Source organism: Phascolarctos cinereus, unplaced genomic scaffold (genome assembly GCF_003287225.1).
Source record: "Phascolarctos cinereus isolate Bilbo 61053 unplaced genomic scaffold, phaCin_HiC Scaffold_4;HRSCAF=312, whole genome shotgun sequence".
Taxonomy (NCBI): Eukaryota; Metazoa; Chordata; class Mammalia; order Diprotodontia; family Phascolarctidae; genus Phascolarctos; species Phascolarctos cinereus.
This window is the reverse complement of record NW_027555847.1, coordinates 503,346,003-503,367,094: the sequence shown is the minus strand read 5'-3', so window position 1 is coordinate 503,367,094 and position 21,092 is coordinate 503,346,003. Positions and strand designations below refer to the sequence as shown.

At 39.8% G+C, this 21,092-nt stretch overlaps 2 long non-coding RNA genes across 3 annotated transcripts in view; one reads left to right on the top strand and one right to left on the bottom strand.

Annotated features, from left to right (window-relative positions):
• The first annotated feature begins 306 nt into the window (after nucleotides 1-306).
• The window catches only part of LOC144456983 (uncharacterized), an 85,383-nt gene continuing 64,597 nt past the window's right edge, over nucleotides 307-21,092 (top strand). Inside the window, exons 1-2 of one of the 2 annotated variants that reach the window (XR_013486235.1) lie at nucleotides 307-972; nucleotides 3,338-3,453. This is a non-coding gene — a long non-coding RNA (uncharacterized LOC144456983). The other variant, XR_013486234.1, reaches the window with a different exon arrangement.
• LOC110195819 (uncharacterized) overlaps nucleotides 2,766-21,092 on the bottom strand; it is a 91,644-nt gene continuing 73,317 nt past the window's right edge. The window contains exons 3-4 of the long non-coding RNA XR_002321018.2: nucleotides 18,333-18,444; nucleotides 2,766-3,018 (exon numbers count right to left, since the gene is read on the bottom strand). This is a non-coding gene — a long non-coding RNA (uncharacterized LOC110195819). The remainder of the gene's footprint in view (nucleotides 3,019-18,332; nucleotides 18,445-21,092) is intronic.

The following is a 21,092-nucleotide window of genomic DNA, read 5'->3' as shown; positions in this document are numbered from 1 at the left end:
GTTTGAATCCTGCCTCAGACACTTAAAACTTGTGACCTTAGATAAGTCACTGAAGTTCAGTTTTCTCAGCTGTACAATAGAGGTAATCATAGTACTTCACAAAATTGTGGGGATTCAATTAATATACACATCCAAAATATATTACATATGTGTGTATATATAGTTTATATATGCACATATAAATATGTATTTATACATACATATATGAATATGTATTATATAGATATTATATAGATATATACATGCGCCTATCTCCTAGGGTTTTTGTAATGATACAAATGAGATAATATTTGCAAAGCACCTAGCACAGTGCTTGGAACATAGTAGGTGCTATAGAAATGCTAGCTATTATTAGTAGTATTATCATTAGTATACATAAGTGCTTTCCAAACTTTAAACTGTTATATAAATATTAGTTATTTATCATGAAATTATAACTTGAGCTGCCAATAGAATGTCCATTATCTATTTATACACCATGATGATCCACAAATCAAATGACAAGTATTTTATATAACTCGCAGAAGAAAATAATGGGCAATAGAATCATTCTCAGTTCCCCTCTATATACGCAAAATGAGTGCAGCCTCCGGCTCTCCAGGCAGTAGTGGGGAAAGCTATAAGCCTGGGAAATTCATCCTGGAATAAGAAAATGATGTGTCCCATTTGGGGCTGGATAGGGGAAGCCAAGGGAAGAGTCGCTCTGTATTTTCTCTCAGTTTGCATTAGCAGGCAATATGAATGATGGATGACTCTCACAGGTGGACAATAGCCAGCATTTCTATAGCTATGTGCTTTCCATATTTTATCTTCCCAACAACCCTGGGAGGGAGATAATGTTATTATTTCCATTTTGCAGGTGAGGAAATGGAGACAGATGGAGGTGAAGTAATATGCCTATGGTCATGTGGCCAGATTTGAACTCAGGTCTTCCCAATCCCAGATCCAGTGCTCTATCTGCTGTGCCAGCTGGTTAGTTGCCTTATTTCATCAGTCTACTGTGCATCAGTGTCATCAGAATTCAGCTGGGACTCTTGGGTGTGGGAATGCTGTAGCTGATTCAAGGACATGGCCCCTCTTCCTTCTGTTTGCTCAGGCTCTCACACCTAAAACCTGCACCAGAACTGATATGACTCCAGCATGCAGCCATCAAGCTCATCCTGAGGATTCTGTCAGTGAAGGAATAGGGTCCTTGTCTCAGTCATTATGGGCAAGTAGGTCAAACTGGAATTGGTTATTATGGTCAATGACCTCCATGACTCAATTACACAGCATTTGCTCCATTTTCTCTTGACAATTATTTACTTCTAGAACACTAAGTGTTGAGCAGTGGGAAACAGAGGAAAAACCTGTTCCCTGCCCTTGAAAAATTTGAAGTTTACTTGGGGAGAACAAACAAATACGTGAAACTACAAGAAAGAAATTACAGAGCATCGTATTAGTAAATCCAAAGGACTTTGGTGTAAATTGAATATACACAAACAACTTAAAAAAAGGTAGGGCAAAGCACAGATCAGAATGAGGTGAGTTAATCTGGGAAGATTTTTGGAAGGTAAATTTTGAGTTGTTTTAAAGGAAGTGGTTATGGATTGGCAAAAGACAGGAAGGGCATTCCAAATAAAAGATGTGACTTTAGCAAAGGCTTAGGGACAGGCATGAGTAAGTTTTACACAAAAAAAGTAAGCTGATTAACTTTGTTGAGAGTAAGACTTATTTTGGGAAGCAGTACTAGACTAGAAAGTTAACGGTTAGGAGGCAGGAGCAGTGGGGAACAGTTAGTTGATGGGCCTTGAGTGCTAGACAAAACTTAGGTGTTTTGAAAACATTCTTTGAGGGAAACACATCCTAGTGATTTTTTGTCGCAGAAGCAGCTGCAGTTCCTTGTACTGCCTGCCCTTAGCATCACCCTCCCCCACTTCCTCTCCTTCCTGGAGCCACCTCACTCAGACATCACACTGACAAATGAGGGCAGGAAAATCCAGTGACTGCACACAGTGTCCTCCTTTGGGGAGCGTTCCTGAGGTAATCACAAATGCACCCAACTGTGAGAAGGCACACTGAGGAAACTCTGGGTGGACCTTCTTCATTCTCTCTAGACATTCTCCAGGCCCATGGCCAACTTGGAGCTCCCACTGACTGAAGAGGGGACTTCTGGTGATGAAAGAATGGGGCAGGAGCTGCAGGGAGGGGAAGGAGACGGCAAGAGTAGGGAATGAGGCTGAAGAGTTATTTGGGAAGGAATGACATCACAGGCATGTTATTTTAGTTTGGGATTTTGCAACATGAAGACTTGAGGACTTTGAAAATCTTGAAATGGTTTTCAAATGACTTTATCTAAATGTCCAAGTCAATCCCTTCCCCACTCCCCCCCCCACACTCCCTACCACCCCTCCCCCGACGCTCCACTTCATTTTTAAAGCTATGAACATCTTAAGTGCAATTTAGCCCATTTTAACGGTGTGGGGAAATGGAGATTAATTAGCAATTAAATCGTTCAAATACTGCCACGTAAAACCTGATATTTAAGAAGCTTCTTGATAAGATCTTTAGCCTCTGTGTATGTCTGTCTCATTCTTTCTGTTTCTCGCTCTGCTTCTTTCTTTTTCTCTCTCTATATCTCTGTCTCCGTGTCTCTGCCTCTCCCTTTCTGTCTCTCTCTCTCTCTCTCTCTGTCTCTCGGCACAAAATGGGTTCCCTCTGTGTTGGTTGATTTTTTTGTTTTTAATTTAGTAATATGGCTTGATACCACTGATTTCAGGCGACAAGGACCATGGAGTTGAAGGAAGCATGGAGGATGAGAGATTATTTCTAAGATTATTTTTAGAACCCCAGGAATCTTTATTTTTGATGAGACAGAAGAAAATAGCATTTCTTTTTAACGCAAAAGACCAGAGAATATTCAAATATTAGTTTCAATCCTGTTCCTTTAGTAATGGTCCTCCTGTATCAGGACAGCTCTGGTTCAAAGAGTTTTCTGTTTGTGGGGTGGGTGATTCACAGGTTCTTTTCTCCTCAGAACTAAAGAAAAAAAATAAAGTTTTCTTTAGCATTTTAGGGGACCTTTCTATTAGGCTCATCCTTGCTTCCTTGATGGGGCTCATCATTCATTCATTCACTCATTCATTCATTCATTCATTCATTCATTCCGCCAAATAGCCAGAACGAATATTTCTTTCATCCCGGCTCATTTCTTCATCTCCCTCCTTTTCTTGCTACTGCATGAGTCCAAAACAAAATCTCCCTCCTCCTAGAAATTAAAAAAACAAAACAAAACAAAAACCAGGCATTTGAAATATTTGCATCCTTCAAGTGGACTCGCTTCTCTCCACACTTGTAGTACTTGGCAAACAGAAGCAGTGGCAGCCTCAGCCTCGGAGGCATCCCGTACGTCCTGGCCAGCCCAGTTTACGCCATGGAACAGAGGGAAAATCCACCGAGGTTGCGATCCAAAAGGTGGGTCCTTTTCTCTTCCCCGATCCCTTCCCCCACTGGCCGGCCCGCCAGCCCAGCACCGCCCCCACCTCCCAAGTATGCGATGGGTGGGTGTTTTCAAGAAGTGTGTTTTGGACGAGGGCGAGCATCAGCTGCCTGGTATCAGTGAGCTGGCTCCAGCGGGGCGGGATGGAGGCAGAGCACAGCCAGGCTCGGGAGGGTCAAGTACAGGTTGCTGAGCAGGAAGGGGCGGGGGGAAGGGAGGGCTGGGTCACTCCTCTCCCCACTTTTTTTTTTTTTGGTACAGTGAAGGGAATTTTGGGACTATTCCATCAGTGTGGTATGTCTGTATAAACATCATTAGCCTCTAAGAGCTGACACACAGTAGAATTTCATTTTTTTCTTACAAATTGCCTCTCTTCCACAATTAAAAAAAATACCTTGTATATTAGACCAGATCATGTTTGTGGAAAAGATGGTGATATTTGTTTTCTTGCTGCCTTTGATCTCTAACATGGCAAAGAGCAGGGATCATAGGATCAGAGGCAGGAGAGACCTTAGAGGTCACCTAAAGTGGCCCTATCAAGCTCAAATAGAAACCGGGTCACTAAACCATACATAGGACTGTAATTTTTTTTTAAACTGGAAACAAGTCTCTACTAAGTAACTTTGAATATCAGCAAAACAAAACTCATTATTCTCTTTATAGCAAATATATATCAGGGCTTTGACTATCTTTAGTTAAAGGCCTTTTGTCATAAAACATATAGTTTTTAAAATTTGCTTAAATTAAATTTATAATCCCTACCACCTCTCCATATACACATATGCAAAAAAGTATAGTAAAGTTAGCAAATACTACATTACATTGATAGTTTTATCATTCTTAGTTTGCAGTTTATAGAATGGTACACCACCTAGCATACGTTGATTTTTTGGCTTGTAATTATACAGTGGAATCTGCATCTTGGCTTAGAAAGCCATATACTAACACTATCTCTGTACTATTGTATTTTTATTTTTTCTTTAATATTTCCCAGTTATATTTTCATCTGGTTCGGTTGTGGATTTGGGAGCATTACATGTTTCACAACTAGACATTTTATAGATGAGGCCCAGAAGATACAGTGATTTCCCTACCCCCATCCCCCAAATTAGCCAGGTATCAAGTATTAGAAATGGATTTGGAACCCAGGCCTTCTTACTCTAGATGCAACATTCTTTCCACTACCTGTGACATTGCTAAAAATATTATAAAGGAAAACGACAAGACTATTTCTAGGACCCTTTCTCTCCTGCTTTTCGCCTCTATTCATTTGTAAGTGATTTGCTAGTTTAGTCACATAGGATGAGTGTTGTAGGTACTTTGATTCAAGATGATCTTCATACTGTAAGATCATAGGATTGGAAGGGACCTTAGAAGTCATGGGAGGTAGCTAGGTGGCAGAGTGCATAAGGTGCTGGGCCTGGAGTCAGGAAGACTGGAGTTCAAATGAGGCCTCAGATGCTTACTAGCTGTGTCACCTTGGGCAAGTCACTTAACCCTGTTTGCCTCAGTTCCTCATCTGTAAAATGATCTAGAGAAGGAAATGCCAAACCACTCCAGGATCTTTGCCAAGAAAACCTCAGACAGGGTCTCGAAGAATCAGACACAACAACAACAACAAAAAAAAGTCAAGGAGTCCAACCCTCTCACCTTACTGATGGAATGACTAAGGAGAGCTGAAGTCACTTGCCCAGGGTTACACAGTTAGTAAGTATCTCATGTAGGACTTGAATCCAGGTCTTCCTGGTTTTGAGTCCAGTGTTCTATTTACAAAACTATTCTCTCTTCTCTCTCTCTCTCTCTCTCTCTCTCTCTCTCTCTCTCTGTCTCTCTCTCTCTCTCTCTGTCTCTCTCCATTGGTCCAGAAGACAATTTTCAGGTTAATTTTTAAAAGATAGATTGTGTGTGTGTGTGTGTGTGTGTGTGTGTGTGTGTCTGTGCACATATGTGTACTCTTGCCTAAGCACAGGAATGACAGGGTCCCCAGAATTCTCTCTCATTCTTTTGTTTTTACAAGTTTTGTTCTGTTTCTCCTGGTGCTGGTAGTTGTATTAGCATAAGCCTTCAATATTGTTCTCAGACTATACAACCTGGATTATGCTTCTTTGCCTTTTCTCTGAGACTACCCTCAGTTTATCTTGTATATATTTCTTGTTTGCACGCAATGATTTACATGTCGTCTCCCACCTTAGATCATAAATTCCTTGGGAACAGGAACTGCCTTTTTCTTTTGCCTTTGTATCCCCAGCTCTTAGCATAGTGCAGGACACACAGTAGGGGCTTAATAAATGTTAGTTGACTATGTATCTTTTCCTAAGGAAATTCCTTTTTTTTTCTCTCTTAACTGTCTCTAGGCTACATTTTCTAGGAACATCTGTTATTTATTGTTTTACTGTTTCCCAACCTTACTCATTCATTAGAAAAGCAAAGTTATTCTCAATCTCACTTCAAATTCTCCTTCAAGTTAATGTTCTCCATACATGACATTCCATCTTATATCATCATTCATTTGCTCAGCCCCCATGCCTGGAATGTTCTCTCTCTTCCTGATAGAATCCCTAGCTTCCTTCAAAGTCCAGATGTCACCTCCTCCAGGAAACCTGTCTTGATCCTTGTAATTATTAGTACTCTGTCTTGTCCTTGCCCCAGCTCCACCTCTCCGATTACTTTGTGTTTATTCTATATACATTCTGTATAAAGCTAGTGAGTGGGACAGCATAGAAGAGCACTGGCCTCAGAGTTAAGAAAACCTGAGTTTAAATCCTGCATCAGACACTTAGCAATTTTGTGACCATTTGACCCTTCTCATTCTTAGTTTCCTTATCTGTAAAATGGGGATAAAGATAGTACCTACCTCAAAGGCATGTTGTTGTGGGGATGAGATAACATATGTACAATGCTTAGCAAACTTAAAACACTGTGTAAATGCTAAATGATATTATTATTGTTACTACCAATAGGGCAATGTGGCAAAGTGAATAGAGAGCTGGCCTTAAGGCTAGGAAGACCTGAGTCCCATCTATGACACCCACTGGCTGAGTGGACTACAACAAATCACCCCCTTTAGAACTTGAGGTCACCAACTTTGGTTTTTCTTTTTCTTTTTTTCCTTTTTTTGGTTAATACTCCCAGCATTTAGCACAGTACCTAGCACACTGTAAACACTTAGAAACTGTTTGCGAACTAATTGACTCAATAAATCGTAGAGAAGATGTCCACCTGCATTGACATAGGGAGTTTTTATCCCCTGTGTCTAGTATGGTACCTGGCACACAGTAGGTGCTTAATGAAAGCTTGACTCATAACTCTTACAACTCTCCAGTTCTCCTTATGTCATATTATTTCTTTCCCTATGAGTTCAGAAAGTTCTATGCTGAAGAGACTAATGGTGATGTTAGGATTTACTTGGTTTGTGTGTGGTTGATCCACAAAATATACGGGAATTAAAACTTTAGCCCTCAAGACTACTAGGACTTTAAATGTATAATGCGTTAATGAACAAACCAGTAATTCACTCAGCCCAAGGAAGGCTTACCACTCAATGGACTAGGATCAGAGCAATCTTCCAGATTTCCAGTTGCAAAATTGTTAGATTGCCTATATTTAATCCCACCATTCGCGCCCTCCCCCGTCCCCTTATGCATGAAAGTTATGTTAGTTCGGTTACTGCCAAGTTATTTTTGCAGTAACCTTGCTCCTCATTTTTAGATTCCGTTTTCCAAGTTCCTATTGCATGACTGCAGTAACACGCCCACTCTTCCTCCTGCTGAATCTCTGGATGGTCCCCTTGTAGAAACGTTAACACAAGCTGGTGTCAGAACATTCTGTTCGGCCATTCCCCCTACACATAAACCAAAGATAGATAGAGTGACTTGTTGGGTATTTGTGAACTAAAACATTGGGCTGACCGATGGCACACTGCGATGTTCTCTTCAGCTCTTAGCAGGGCAACTAGCCGTTGACCCTTGGTATTCTCTCTAAGAACAGACTATACGGTGCATTATGACTCATGGAGCCCCAGTGGAAAAGGAGCTGAATTTATTATGGACAAACAAGAAAACTTAAGGCCCATTCTGATAGCTGAATAAACATGGTCACCAATAAGGATTGCACCATGATGAAATGATACGTAGATCTCTGTGATAAAATAATCATAACAATGCTTTCATCTTTATGTTTAACAGTTACTTTTTTTCAAATGTAATGGGCAAATTGCATCAGATTTATTACCACAAACCTTGTTTTTTGGCAGGGCTCAAGGGATGCTGCATCGAGCACTATATTAGCTTTGCTTTGATGGAGAAGTTAGAAGGATACTATAATATCATCATACACACATTATGAGACATTGTCCATTTTATACTTTCCAAGACACAGATTGTGAGTTCTTGAGAGAGGGACCATATATTTCTCTGATTCAATTTAATTTCATTCAATAAATGAACTGAATGCCTATTGTCTGCCAAGTACTATCCTTGGAGATAAACAGATACATACCACAAAGCCTGGACCCAAGGAGCTCATAGTCCAGTAAGAGGGGGACCTGTACACAAATGACTGTGATGCAAAGAAGAATGTGATGAGTATAAATGGAGAAGTCTAGACAAAGTGCTGTGAGAAATTTGAGAAAGAAGAAATCTCAGACAAATTGGGTACATCTTTATTATGGATGATAATATGTGATGGGGTGTATGCAGTGTCCAGGGAGGACCAGCCCTCTGGCATGAAGGCTTATGTCCTTTTTCAGGCTGCTCCTCCACCATTATTCAACTCTCATCTGTGGCTCCAAGAAGCTGTAGCATGTACAGAGGCCACATGCCAGTAAGACAGGTGGACTAAATCAGGGTGAGGGTAACTGAGAATCCTTAAACCTTTTGATGAGTTAGGGTGATGTCTACCCCAAACATGTGAAGGCTTCCTTCTGCAGAATGGGTGAATGAAAACAATTTGTTCAAAAAGCTGTGAAGGCAGCTAAAGCAAGTGCTTAGAGCTTGGTCAGATCCAAGATGCCAAGGTCATCCACTGCATCCTGGGCCATTACCAGGGGTCTCGCCGCTGAACTTTGATGAATCAGGAAGAGAGAATGAGGCTGATGACTTTGTGCAACTCTGCCTCACCTAAATCTACTTCATGGGTAAGTCAAGACGTTATCTGTAATGTTACTGGTCCTCTTCGAAAATGAAGGATGAACAACAACATGTTACATTACTTAACAGAACATATTATGTGTGTTTTATCAATAATATAGCATAGATAAGATAAAATAATATAGTATGCAATAATATAATAAAATTATATAATTCAGTATATCCAATATGACAATAGCTAATGATGCATTTTGTGATGTATAACATATTACGCATTTTATTATATGCAATATATTATATAAATTAATTATATATAAAATATATAACTAAATTACATATGATAGCTGACATAATGTGTTTTATGAGACACTGCTGTGGATTAGAGCTAGAAATCTGGCCCTGGAGTTGGGAAGTTCTGGGTTCAAGCCCTATCTCTGAAAGATATTGGCTCTGTGATCCTGGACAAGTTTCTCACTCTCTCAGTGCTTTAGGCAATTTTCTAAGAACTCATCTGCATTATCAGAGTGAGTTTCCTTGATGGGATTGACCTACACAGATGTAATCACAGATCTAGTTTGGCCAAAGAAAATGTGCAATATACATAATACGGATGAATTTCTGAATCATCTGGAACACCATGCCCAGTTCTGGATGTTACATGTTAAAAGGAGGATATCGATGAATTGGAATGTATCTAGAAAAGAACTTGAAATCATTCTGGTTAAGATTCAATTTAAGGAAATGAGGAAGTTTAGCTCAAAGAAGAGGAGGGGATACTCAAACTTTTTTCAAGTTTTTGAAGGGTTTTCATGTGGAAAAGATAGTAGACTTGTTTTTGTTCAGTTGTTTTTCAGTTCTGTCCGACTCTTTGTGACACCATTTGGGGTTTTCTTGGCAAAGATGCTGGAATAGTTTGTCATTTCTTTCTCCAGCTCATTTTACAGATGAGGAAACTGAGGCAAACAAGGTAAAGTGATTTGCCCAAGCTCACATACCTAGTGAGTGTCTGAAGACAAATTTGAACTCAGGAAGATGTGTCTTCCATGGCACCACCTAGCTGCAATGGACCTGTTACTTGATACCACTAAGACTGTAATAACATAGTATGTTATATGAAGCTGATTTTTGCTCAGTGTAAGGAATACTTTCCTGCTAATCTGAACTATCCATAAATGGAATGGACTGTTGTATTAAGTTCATTCTCCCTGCAGGTCTTTCGAGATGTGATTGACAGGTTTCATGGTTTGTTTAAGAGCTAGACCAGATGAATTCTAAAGGCCCTGTCATTGATTAGTCTCTAATACAAAAATTTAAATATATCACTAAAATCAATGTCTCTGGGGAGCTAGTCAACAGGCATTAGTAAACCTTCCAAGTTTCCAGATGGACCCTGCCTTATACAGGTGACACAGTCCTAAGAATGAAGTTTGAAGGGGCCTGACCTTCATTTCAAGCTAAATTAGTGAAGTTAACAGATGTATGTTAAGTGTTTGCTATTTGGGAGATGATGGGGAAAGAAGTCCAGAGAGTCAGAAGTTGAGTCCAGAGAGGAATAGAAAGAGTAAACATAGTTGGCCAGGGCATTTTCCTTAAAATGGCGGTTGGAGAAGGGGGACTGACCAATCAGAGGAAAGGCGTACTGGGGAAAAGTCTTCCACGGTGACAGTGTTGCTGGGGCTTGGTGGAGAAAGGATTATAGAGAGTTCTACACAGCCAAGGGAGCCATGAATCTCTGCCCTGTCTTGCTCTCCAGACCGATATCACAGTATCTTTATATACTTCTGTCTGATGGTCAGGGGCAACTAGGCGGCACACTTGATAGAGTGCTGGGCTTGAAGTTAGGAAGACACTTACTAGCTATGTGACCCTGGGCAAGTCACTTACCCTTTTTGTCTCAGCTTCCTCATCTGTAAAATGAGCTGGAGAAGGAAATGTCAAAGCACTCCAGGATCTTTGCCAAGAAAACTCCAAATGGGGTCACAAAGAGTCAAACATGACTGAACAACAACTAATAGTCACAAAAATATTCGTCTTTAGAGAGCTATCCAGACCAAAGCTTTGCAGTAACAATAGGATTTTCCTGATAGCCAGTACTTATTAACTGATAGTTTTTCCCGAGAAAGACAAGACAAGAAACAAGTTGATGGCTTTAAGAATCTTGGAGCATCTGTTGCTTTACCTCTTTTGTATTATTGATCTGGGTGTCTAATGTCATGGGTCTCCATTGTGCTTATGAGTTTTCTCTAGCACATGTAAGAAATGAGGTCTTTGAGAAGTAACAATTTTACTTTACCATGGTATTTTCCACTGTGGTTCTCATGGCTTTTATAACTTCATCTATTTCCTCAGTTGCTGGTGCTCTTCTTCCCCCCTGCCTACATCCCCAGTTATTTTGTACTTTCTTTGTATAGATCATCTACTTTTTTACGTACATGTTGTTCCCCTCTCCTTCCAAAAGAATTTGAACTCCTAAAGGCAGAAAGTATATTTGTTTTGTTTTGCTTTAGTTTTGTATTCCTGGTGATTGGCACATAGCAGGATACTTAATAAAGGCTTGCTGAAATGAGTATGCAAATAACCACAAAGCAAAGGTTAATGCGATTTGAGAAAAGGAAAGATCTTGTTCTATCACGTATTCAGCATGGGCTGTGGGAGATCTGGAGAAATTCACACAGTGAGGTTCACAGCAATGGGACTAGTTTGCTTGAGTGGTTTATAGGAATCAATCTCAGTATTTTCTAGTTACAACGTACAAAATACAATCCCTGTTCTTACCATGTTTTATAATCTCAAGGGGTAGAAGAGGCTAACACAGACAAAATAATGAGTGAGTAATGAGGTACTAAATTTGGTTGTACTGGCTTCAAATGGTACAGAAAAAGGAAACAAGTTGGGAAGCCCAAGCATGGCATTGAATGATTGAGTAGCCAGGAATCTAGAAACTTGCTGTGCTAGTAGACCAGAAGTTTTTCTTCCTGGGCTAAATGGATTTCTTATTTTCCTCGTTAACTCAGAAAAGGAAAACAGTGTGGACTCTAATCATTAGAAAGGTTCTAGACTTGCTTGAATTAGAAGGTTGTAGAACAGTTTTGTTCTTAAATAAATTGATTTGGTGATCAAAACCCACCCCACCCACCCAAAACTAAAAACCAACAACAAAAAAGAAAGGTTATGTCAATGAGGTGGGATTGAAGGTAGTCCTCGAAATATTGTTAAGATTGGAACAAGTAGAAAAGAAAGCGAAGGATGTTTAGGATGGGGAGCAAGACATCCAGCACCCTGAGAAGTGCTGAGAAGCTGAGTCAGTTAGTTAACAAGAATTTATTAGGTCTTGTTATAAGCCAAGCATTATGCCAAGTGCTGGGAATATAAAAACAAATAAAAAGAAAGACAGCTTCTGCCCTCAAGGGGCTTACATTCTAATATAAGAAGACAGCACATAAAAGAAAACTTGGGGTGGGAGCAGTGACACCTGATGCACAGTGAAAAGATGACTGACCTGGGCATCCTCCTTAAATGAAGGTTCTGGGAGGGTCCCCCTGTCCGATCAGAAGGAGGTGCTCCAGGGGCAGAGGGTACTTTTGAGACATTAGTTCTAGGGCACAAGTGATATTCTAGGGATAAAGAGGTTTTGGGGGTGGTTAAATTCAATATTCAATTCAATAAACATTTATTAAGTGCCTGTTATGTTCTAGGCACTGTGCTAAGTGCTGGGGATATAATTGAGGAAAAGAGAGCTCTCAAAGAGTTTACCATCAAATGGAGAAAGAAAACACACAAAAGGTAGCAAGAGATAGAGGAGACTCCAGGAAGTACCTGGCTCAGGGGCACCTTATTCAGTGGAGTGGAATCCTGGCAGAGCAGCAGATACAAAGGGGAGGGAGCTGAAAGTCCAATTTCTGCCCTCTATAAAGGAAGGCATTAGGAGGAGTTTGGTTTTCCATCCTCCAGCCCTCCAATCAGAGGGAAGAGGAGACTGAGAGAGGTGGTGTCAATCAGGGCTTGAGTTAGCAGCACAGTGATGACATTAGAAGTAATGAACTTAACCTGAGAGCGCTAGAAAGCAAAATGCAGCTTCAGTCCATGACCATCATAAAATGATATTCACTGCTGGGAGCTGAGTGAGCAGGCACATGAGGCAATGTGACAGACTGCATAAGACTTGACGTAAATACCAGACAGTCTAACTTCTCCAGTTTTTCAGCACTCACAGCTCATCAGTTTTCCTGCCTACTTCCCACTGACTTTCAGAAGTTCAGGATGGATTAATTTCCCCCTCCTCTTATTTAGGTCCTTGAGGACTAGAGAGAGTGGCTAGCAGAATTCCACATGCTGAATTGAGTTGTGAGGTGGCAGACAGGAAGTGGAAATCGGAAGCAGTTACGTATGAAATATTGACTCCTGAGGGGCAAGTTAATAGATTGAGTGGCTGCCTGGAACATGCCCAGGGGCTGGTGCTGGGCTACCAGCACTTACAATGCAAGAAAATTCCGGGTGTCTTTTATTCTTCTAAAAACATTTCAGCAAGTCTGAGAATTCTCTGTGATGCTGATGAGCCGCACCTTTCTAGGACCCATGACTTAAATGATGGTCAAATCCAAGTGAAGAAAATGGAAAACAAGATATTAAGGTTAATTCAATTTGACAAATAATAATGAGGTGCATATGAATAGTCCTATACTTAGCTCTAGGGAAACAGACAAGAACACAACAGTCCTTGACCTCAAAGTGCTTCCATTTTTTTCAGGGGAAACAAAGTCTAGAGAAAGGATTGTTGACATTTATACACCTCAAGGTGCTTCCATCTTTTAGGGGAAACAAGGAGTTCAGAGAAAGGACTTTGATATTTCTATGCTTTATATTTATTATACTAATCCATTAATTAGTATTTATTAAAATTCTCTATGTGCACAGTATGAATTCAAATAAAAAGTGAGACAGTCTCTGTCTTCAAAGAATTTATATTGTAATAGGGGAAGATAATGAGGTTTATGGGTAGGTAGAGATAGGATGTATAAAAAATACACAGTGATTTGAGAAGGTCACTAACAACTGAGTAGGGAGTAGGTTGGTGGGAAGATCAGGAAAGGCCTCTTGAAGAAAATATCCTTGATGCTTCTAAGAGGCCAGTGAGGAGGAAGAGCATTCTAGGAAGATGGGACCGCTAATGCAAAAGCACAGGAATGGGAAATGGAGTGTTGTGAATGGGAAAAGGCAAGCTGACCAGTTTGACTGAAGCACTGAGTGTGTAAGGCAGAATACTGTATGATCAGCTTAGAAAAATAGGCTAGATTCAGACTGTGGAGAGCTTTCAATGCCCGAAAGATTTTATGCTTTAACCTAAGGTTAATGGAGACTACTGACACATTTTGAGCAGAAGAGGAATGCACAGTCAGACCTGTCCCTTAAAAGTACCAGTTTGGGGGCTTCATGGAGCCTAGATTGGTGATGGGGGCATTAGGAAGTTGCTGCAATTGTGCAGAGAGATGATGAGGGCCTTATCTTGAATGACTCTGGTATGAATAGAGGGAAAAGGGAATGGACATACGAATTGTGAAGGATGCAGAATCAACCAGACATGGCAGCTGAGTGGATATGGTAGGATGAATGAGAGTGAAGGGTCAACGAGAGATCTGATTGACCAGAATCTGTATCTCTTTATGTCTTGCAAGTATTTTCTCATTATGCTGTTTTAGCCTATAACAACCTTATGAAAGAGGCAGGACAGATATTTTTATCTGCATTTTATGAATAAAGAATATGATAGGGCTATGCAAGGAAACAAGAATTTACTAAGCATACACCTATCTCATTTGATCCTCATGATAACCCTGAGAGGTAGATGCTGTCATTATTTCCATTTTATAATTAGAGAAACTGAGGCAGACAGAAGTTAAATGACTTGCCTGAGGTCACACAGTAGTGTCTGAGGTTAGATTCAAACTCAGGTCTTCCTGACTCCAGGCCCAGCATTCTATCCATCATACCATTTAGCTGCTTGGGAAAAGTAGCTTGTTCACGGAAATGTAGCTAACAAATAGCAGAGCCAGAATTCTAATGTAGGTCTTCAAGTTAGCTGTTGTTTCTATAATACTATCCTGTCTTTCTTTGGAAATAGTCACTGGTTAGTGACTAAGGCTGTCAAGGGCACTAAAGAGAAACAGGATGTCCATCATGGAAAGTTTGTTTATCTTAATGACTATTGATATTCCAACATAGAGCATTATTGGATTTGTCAAGCTGGAGACAGGAACTGGTGACTTCATAAAGCAGTACTTTAGGAATGTACATTACCCTGTTGGTAGGCACAAAGACTGGTTAAAGATCAGAGCCATTTATAGGCCCCTTTTGTCCTGGCAAAGCCAGTACAAATATGGGGAGACGAGTGTCTTTGAAAATTCTTTGGACAAAGGTTCATACAAAAGGAATTTCCTCAATATGAGGAAGTCAGTAAAACTTGCATTCCTGCCAGCTATGGAAGAAATAACAATAACTTGCACTTTCTCTAATGATTGGCCTCAGTTTTACTGATCAAGAAATAGAAACTCAGAAAAATGTTAACAAAACTACCAAAGGTCACAGAGATGGTTAGTGATGGATATGACACTCAGGGATCCTAAATCCTAGCATAACTCTCTGCTACAATACACTAACCTTGGTGTCATTGCTTGGATAGAATCAATCAGTTAATTCACAAGCATTTAGTAAGTACTTACTGGATGCCATGAACTGTGTTAGTTGTGGGAAATTTTCCCCCCTGATCTGGACCTACGATTTACTTTATGTAGGGAACTCTCTGGTCATGACATTTCTTTTGCCAAAACAGATTTGTGATTACTCTGTAACCTGTAGTCATAGAGAATTCATAGGCTCATCGAATTATAGGTGGAAGAGACCTCAGAGGCCCTATAGTCCAATCGTCTCATCTCAAAGAGGCCAAGGTCATACACACTGTAAGCAAGGGAGCTAGGATTCAACCTCAGGGCTTTGGACTCTGAGTTTGGTCCTTGTCCCACCGTTCCATACTTACCTTCCTTTGCTGCATGGGCAGACAAAGGAAAAAGTTGAGTAAGTGCTAATGACACAAAGATGAAAGAATCCCTACCCTCAAAAAGCTTTTCATGATCTCAGGAGAAACACACACACGTACATGTATATAGTGTGGCTATAAAATCAAGATAGATAAAAGTAATTATTGGGGGGAAGCATTAGCAGCTGAGAGATCAGAAAAAATACTCATGTAGAAAGTTATATTTGAGCTGAATTTTGAAGGAAGAAAGTAGAGATTCTAAGGTAGAGGTGACAAGAGAGCCCTTCCAGGCATGGTGGACAGCTTATGCCAAGGTGGTGCTGTTGCTGTTTGCCCTTTGTTTTTGAAGAGGACCAGAGGTATCTTGAGCATGAGTTGGATTGAAGTGAGGTAGAGTTGCACAAAGGCATCAGTATCACCCTCTCTTCCAGAGTCATCCACCATCCCCTATACCTAGAGTGGGCCAAGGTGCCAAGATGGGAGATGATGCGTCCTACAAGGAGGCCAGTTTGGATGGACCACACAGTGAAGGAGTAATGTGTGATAATCACAGAATTTCAGAATTGAAAGAGAATTCAGAGATCATCTCTGAAAGGACTAATGCAAAGACCTTCTCTCCTCCCCATCTCCCTCACCCACCTTTTGTGTGTCAGCTTCCCTTATTAGAATGTGAGCTCCTTGAGGGCAGGGAATGCCTTCTTGATTGTATTTGTATGTCCAGCACTTAGTTTAGTGCCTGGTGCATGGAAAGGGCTTTATCTAACCTCTAATCAAGTCCAACCTATGTCTGAACAGAAATCTCTTCTACAACAGCCTTAATAAAGGATCTCCATTTGAAGGCATCTAGTGCAACTAGGTGGCTTAGTGGAAGAACATTGGGCTCAGGTTCAGGCAGATTATTGAGGTACATGAGTTCAAATCCAGCCTCAGATACATAGTAGATGTGTGTAATCCTGGGCAAGTCACTTAACTCTGTTTGCCTCAGTTTCCTTATCTGTAAATTTAGCTGGAAAAGAAAATGGCAAATCATTGTCAAGAAAACCCAAAATAAATAGAGTTGGACATAACTGAACAGCAAGCGACAGACCTTTCCACGTTTGGGCTGCTGTAACTGTCAGGAAGTTTTTTCCTAATTCTTTTTCTTTGCTGCAATGTATATTTTAATTCAAAGTGAGTCTTGACAGTGATACACCAGAAATTCTTATTTTTAACAATGACCAAAATATAGTCACTTGAAAAACCCTGCTTTTTGTGACAAAGTGCAGAAGGTTTGGTCACATTGAAATCACTGAGAACTAGAGAAAAATACTATCACAAACTCTAAGACACATTACAGCCATAACATTTTCCCCTAGTCCTTATTGTAATATTGCACAGTGCAACTGCTACATGACAAACTACTGTAGAATAGAAATAAGAGCAAACCAAACCAAACCAAAGTTTTTTCCTTATTTAAAAGTGAAATAAGCCTCTCTGAAACTTCCACCCATTAGAGTTAGATTAGCCTCCTGTAGCATGCTGAAAAAGTCTAATCACTCTTCTACATGACAGTATTTCCAACACCTGATGACAATTATCATGTCCTCTAAATCTTTTCTTTTTCATACTAAACATTCCTAGTACTTTCAATGATATGATATGGTTCCTAGTCTCTTCATAATCCTGGTGTAGTCTCCTCCTCTCTCTCTCTCTCTCTGTCTCTTTTTTTTTTTTTTTGGCTAGGGTCACACAGCTAGTAAATGTTATGTGTCTGGGGTTAGATTTGAAGTCAGGTCCTTCTGAATCCAGGGCCGGTGCTCTATCTACTGCACCACCTAGCTGCCCCCCTCCGCCTCTTTCTTGTCCAACACACTCCAATTTCTCCAGTCTTTTTTTTTGGAAAAAAAATGGCACCCAGAACCAAAGGGACCAGCACATCCCTCATTCCCAGCATTACGCTTCCATTAATGCAGCCTAAAATTGCATTAGCTTTTTTTGGCTGTCATTCACATTGAACTTAAATCATCATGTTGTTTTCACATGAACTTTTATTTAGTATATTTCCTTCATTCTGTACTCTTACAGCGGAATTTTTGAACCCAAGTATAGGACTCACTATTTATATCTTCTTAGATCAGTTCTATTATTCTAGTCTGTTGAAATTTTTTAAAAAAATCCTAATTCTATCATCCTATAAGTTAGCTATTGCCCTCAATTCTGTATCAGTCATAAATTTGATAAGAATATCTGTGCCTTCATCCTAGTGCTGAATAGAGTATGGCCAAAGATGTGCTTCAAAAAGGTCAAAGGTTAAAAATGGCTTCCTTTTATCTCTCCCCCATCATACCCCACCCAAAGCAGCTAGTGACGCAGATAGAACCCTGGCCTGGAGTCAGAAAGACTTGACTTCAGATTCAGCCTCTGAGACCAGTTGTGTGACCTTGGGAAAGTTATTTAACCTCTGTTTGCCTCAGTTTATTCAAGTTTAAAATGGGAATAATAATAGTACCTACTTCTCAGGGTTGTTGTGAGAATCAAATGAGATAATATTTGTAGAAAGTGCTTAACATAGAGCCTGACACATAGTAGGAATATAATGCCTATATAAGCATATCAATATTTATATGATTTATATAAGCAAATGCTTACTCCCTCTCACCCAGAAACATTCCACTAAAGGCCTCTATCTAGGTTGACATCAATCCATTATCTCTTAAACATTGAGTCTGGTCATTCAATGTGTTATGAATTCACTTACTTTTTCTCCCATCTAGTCCACGTTTTTCCATCTTGTTCAGAAGGATGACAGGAAATATTTGGGAAGCTGTGGGTCACTGTTAATGATGTTAATGATGGTCCTCATCATTGTTCTGGGATATCAAGAAATGTTAAAGGTTAATACTTCGATGAAGACAATTTAAGAGCTGACTGACACATGTGTAGGTGTGGGAAAATATTCTTTAAATAAAAGTTTGAGATTGTACATGCTGACCTAGTTCTCTGTCATATAGGAACCATCACGACTGATTTTCAGCATGATATTGTCAAAAGAGTGTTGAATTGAGATAGAGGACCTAGATTCAAGCCCCAGGCTACTACCTATCTGACCTTGGGAAACTCATTTTTCTGGGCCTCAGTTTCCTCATTAGGAAAACAGAGAAGGGGTTGAACTAGATCACCTCAATGGTCCTTTCCAGCTCAAAGGCTGTGATCTTATGATCCCACGGGCCTATGACTATAATAAGAGATATGTACATCCCTATGTAATATTGTTTGGATTACTCAGTTTCTCACAGTTAAGTGGACAGTTCTCAGGTTCTCTGGCTGTCTATCTCTCCTCTGGACTCACATTACCACCACCACCACCCCCTGGTTTGGACTCTCATTGTAACAGCTTTTTAATCACCCTCACTGACTCTAGGCTATCAGCCAGCATGCATTTATTCAGAGCTTACTATGTGCCTGGCACTGTGATGAGCTCTGAGGATACAAAGAAAGGTAAAAAACCCAAATGATCCTAATCCATAGGTGTGGATTTTTACTGCTACGTCATTTTGCTGCTCATAAACTTTCAGTAGTTCTACTGCCTATTGGATAAAATTCAAGTTCCTTAACCCAGTATTTAAGACCCTCCTCTATGACTTGGGTCCAAGTAGCTCCTATGGGCTTGGAGAGCCAATTGTTAAATTGTCAATGTAAGCCTTGGAAATCAACAAACTACAAATCAGGGCTTGATTTATGATTTTGTTGATCATCTAGACTTAAGAGAATGATGGAGAGAATGTTAATAAAGCAGATTAGACTTTAAAAAGTATGTTTTTGATTACCCCCCCCCGAGAGCTGGTTGTTAAATATTTTTTAAAAAGAACACAAAAGACACAGCATACCCCTGTCTGGTCCAACCTGTTTTTCTAGTATCATTTCATTATTATACTATTGAATAGGAGAACCTACTTTCTTTAAGCCTCTATTACACAATCTTACTCTGAATTTGTTTAGACCAGTTCCTATATCTGGAATGAATACCTTCCTCATCTCTTTCTCTCCAAATTCTTCTTTTCCTCTAATGCTCATACATAATAGGCATTGAGATGATGCAGTGGATAGAGTGCTGGGTTTTGAATTAGGAATACCTGAGTCCAAATCCTGCTTTTGACATTTACTAGCTATGTTACTTTGGGCAAGGTTCCTAACCTTTCTCAGTCTCAGTTTCCTCATCTGTGATATGGGAATAAGAATAGTACGTCATATATCATAAGGATTAAATAAAATAACACGTAAAGTGCTTTTGTAAACTTCTATATAGATGCTAGCTATTATTATTATTCCTCAGATATGACTTTATGGCATCCCCATAAAAAAGTCTCTTTCCTGGGCCCCCAAATGTAACCCTGGTAAAAGGATTCCCCAGATGAAGATGGCTTCATTTCAGAATTCCTTGACAAAGACAGCATCTCAGATTTGATTTGGTAAATCAACATTGGGGCTTTTTTCCCTATGTTTCTTTTCTCATGCAGTTCAATAACTCCAGCTCCCTGTCTTGAAAATGAGATGACTTCCAAAGCGTCATATTTTTACAAATTCCATTTTGTCAGTAAATACTGGATCTTTCCCCCCTAATTGGTGTATATTTGTCTTATCCATTGTTTCAGTGATGAATATTTCTGAAAAACTAGAAAATCTTCTCAAGACAGAGACTCACCTTAGTGTGAAAATAGTGATTGTGTCACTCATTGAGTGTGCACAGCTTGGTAACTATTGAAATTAGCAGTTTCTATCAACACTTCCTAGGAGGCAATATAAAGTTGAAGGGGGAGCTTGGCTGTACTCTGGACACATCCAAGTATAATTATAGGGGAGACCAAGTGAAACCCAAAGGCTGTAGAATTCCGGTAGGATTTTGGTAGAGTTTAATGGAGATCCTGGTACCCAAATCAAAAGCCAAGCCCGGAAGTGTCACTTTGCGGTTCTATTGATAAATGAGAAAACCACTTGGTAACAATTAATATAACTCAACTCTCATGACCTAAAAGAAGTGTCAGCCAAATGGCACAAGAGTGTTTTCATTTCTTTTTCTGGATGAAATTATTGTCTGGGTTTTTTTGGTATGTGTATTTTGTTTTCATTTATATTATATTAGACCCAGCTTTATACTCATTTCTTGAAATACACTGAGCATACTGATGCACAGCCTTAGCTCAGGTTCAAATGTGCATCACTGAGGGCTGTATCTACACGATTATGAACATCTGGATATTTGGATACATGCAGATTTTTGGCAGAAATTTCCAGCCACGGATTTGGACCTATCTGCTTTTGAGTTCAGGCTAAAATGGATTCTTTTAACCCATTCATAGAATCAGAATCTTAGAATTGTAAGGCACCTTAGAGAAAATCTAGCACAAGGTCTTATTTTCCTTCAGAAATCCCCAGGAATCCCTTCTGCAACCTCCCATATATATTATCTAACTGCTTTTTCAACACCAACAGTTACAGGGAACTGGAATGTAGGATCATA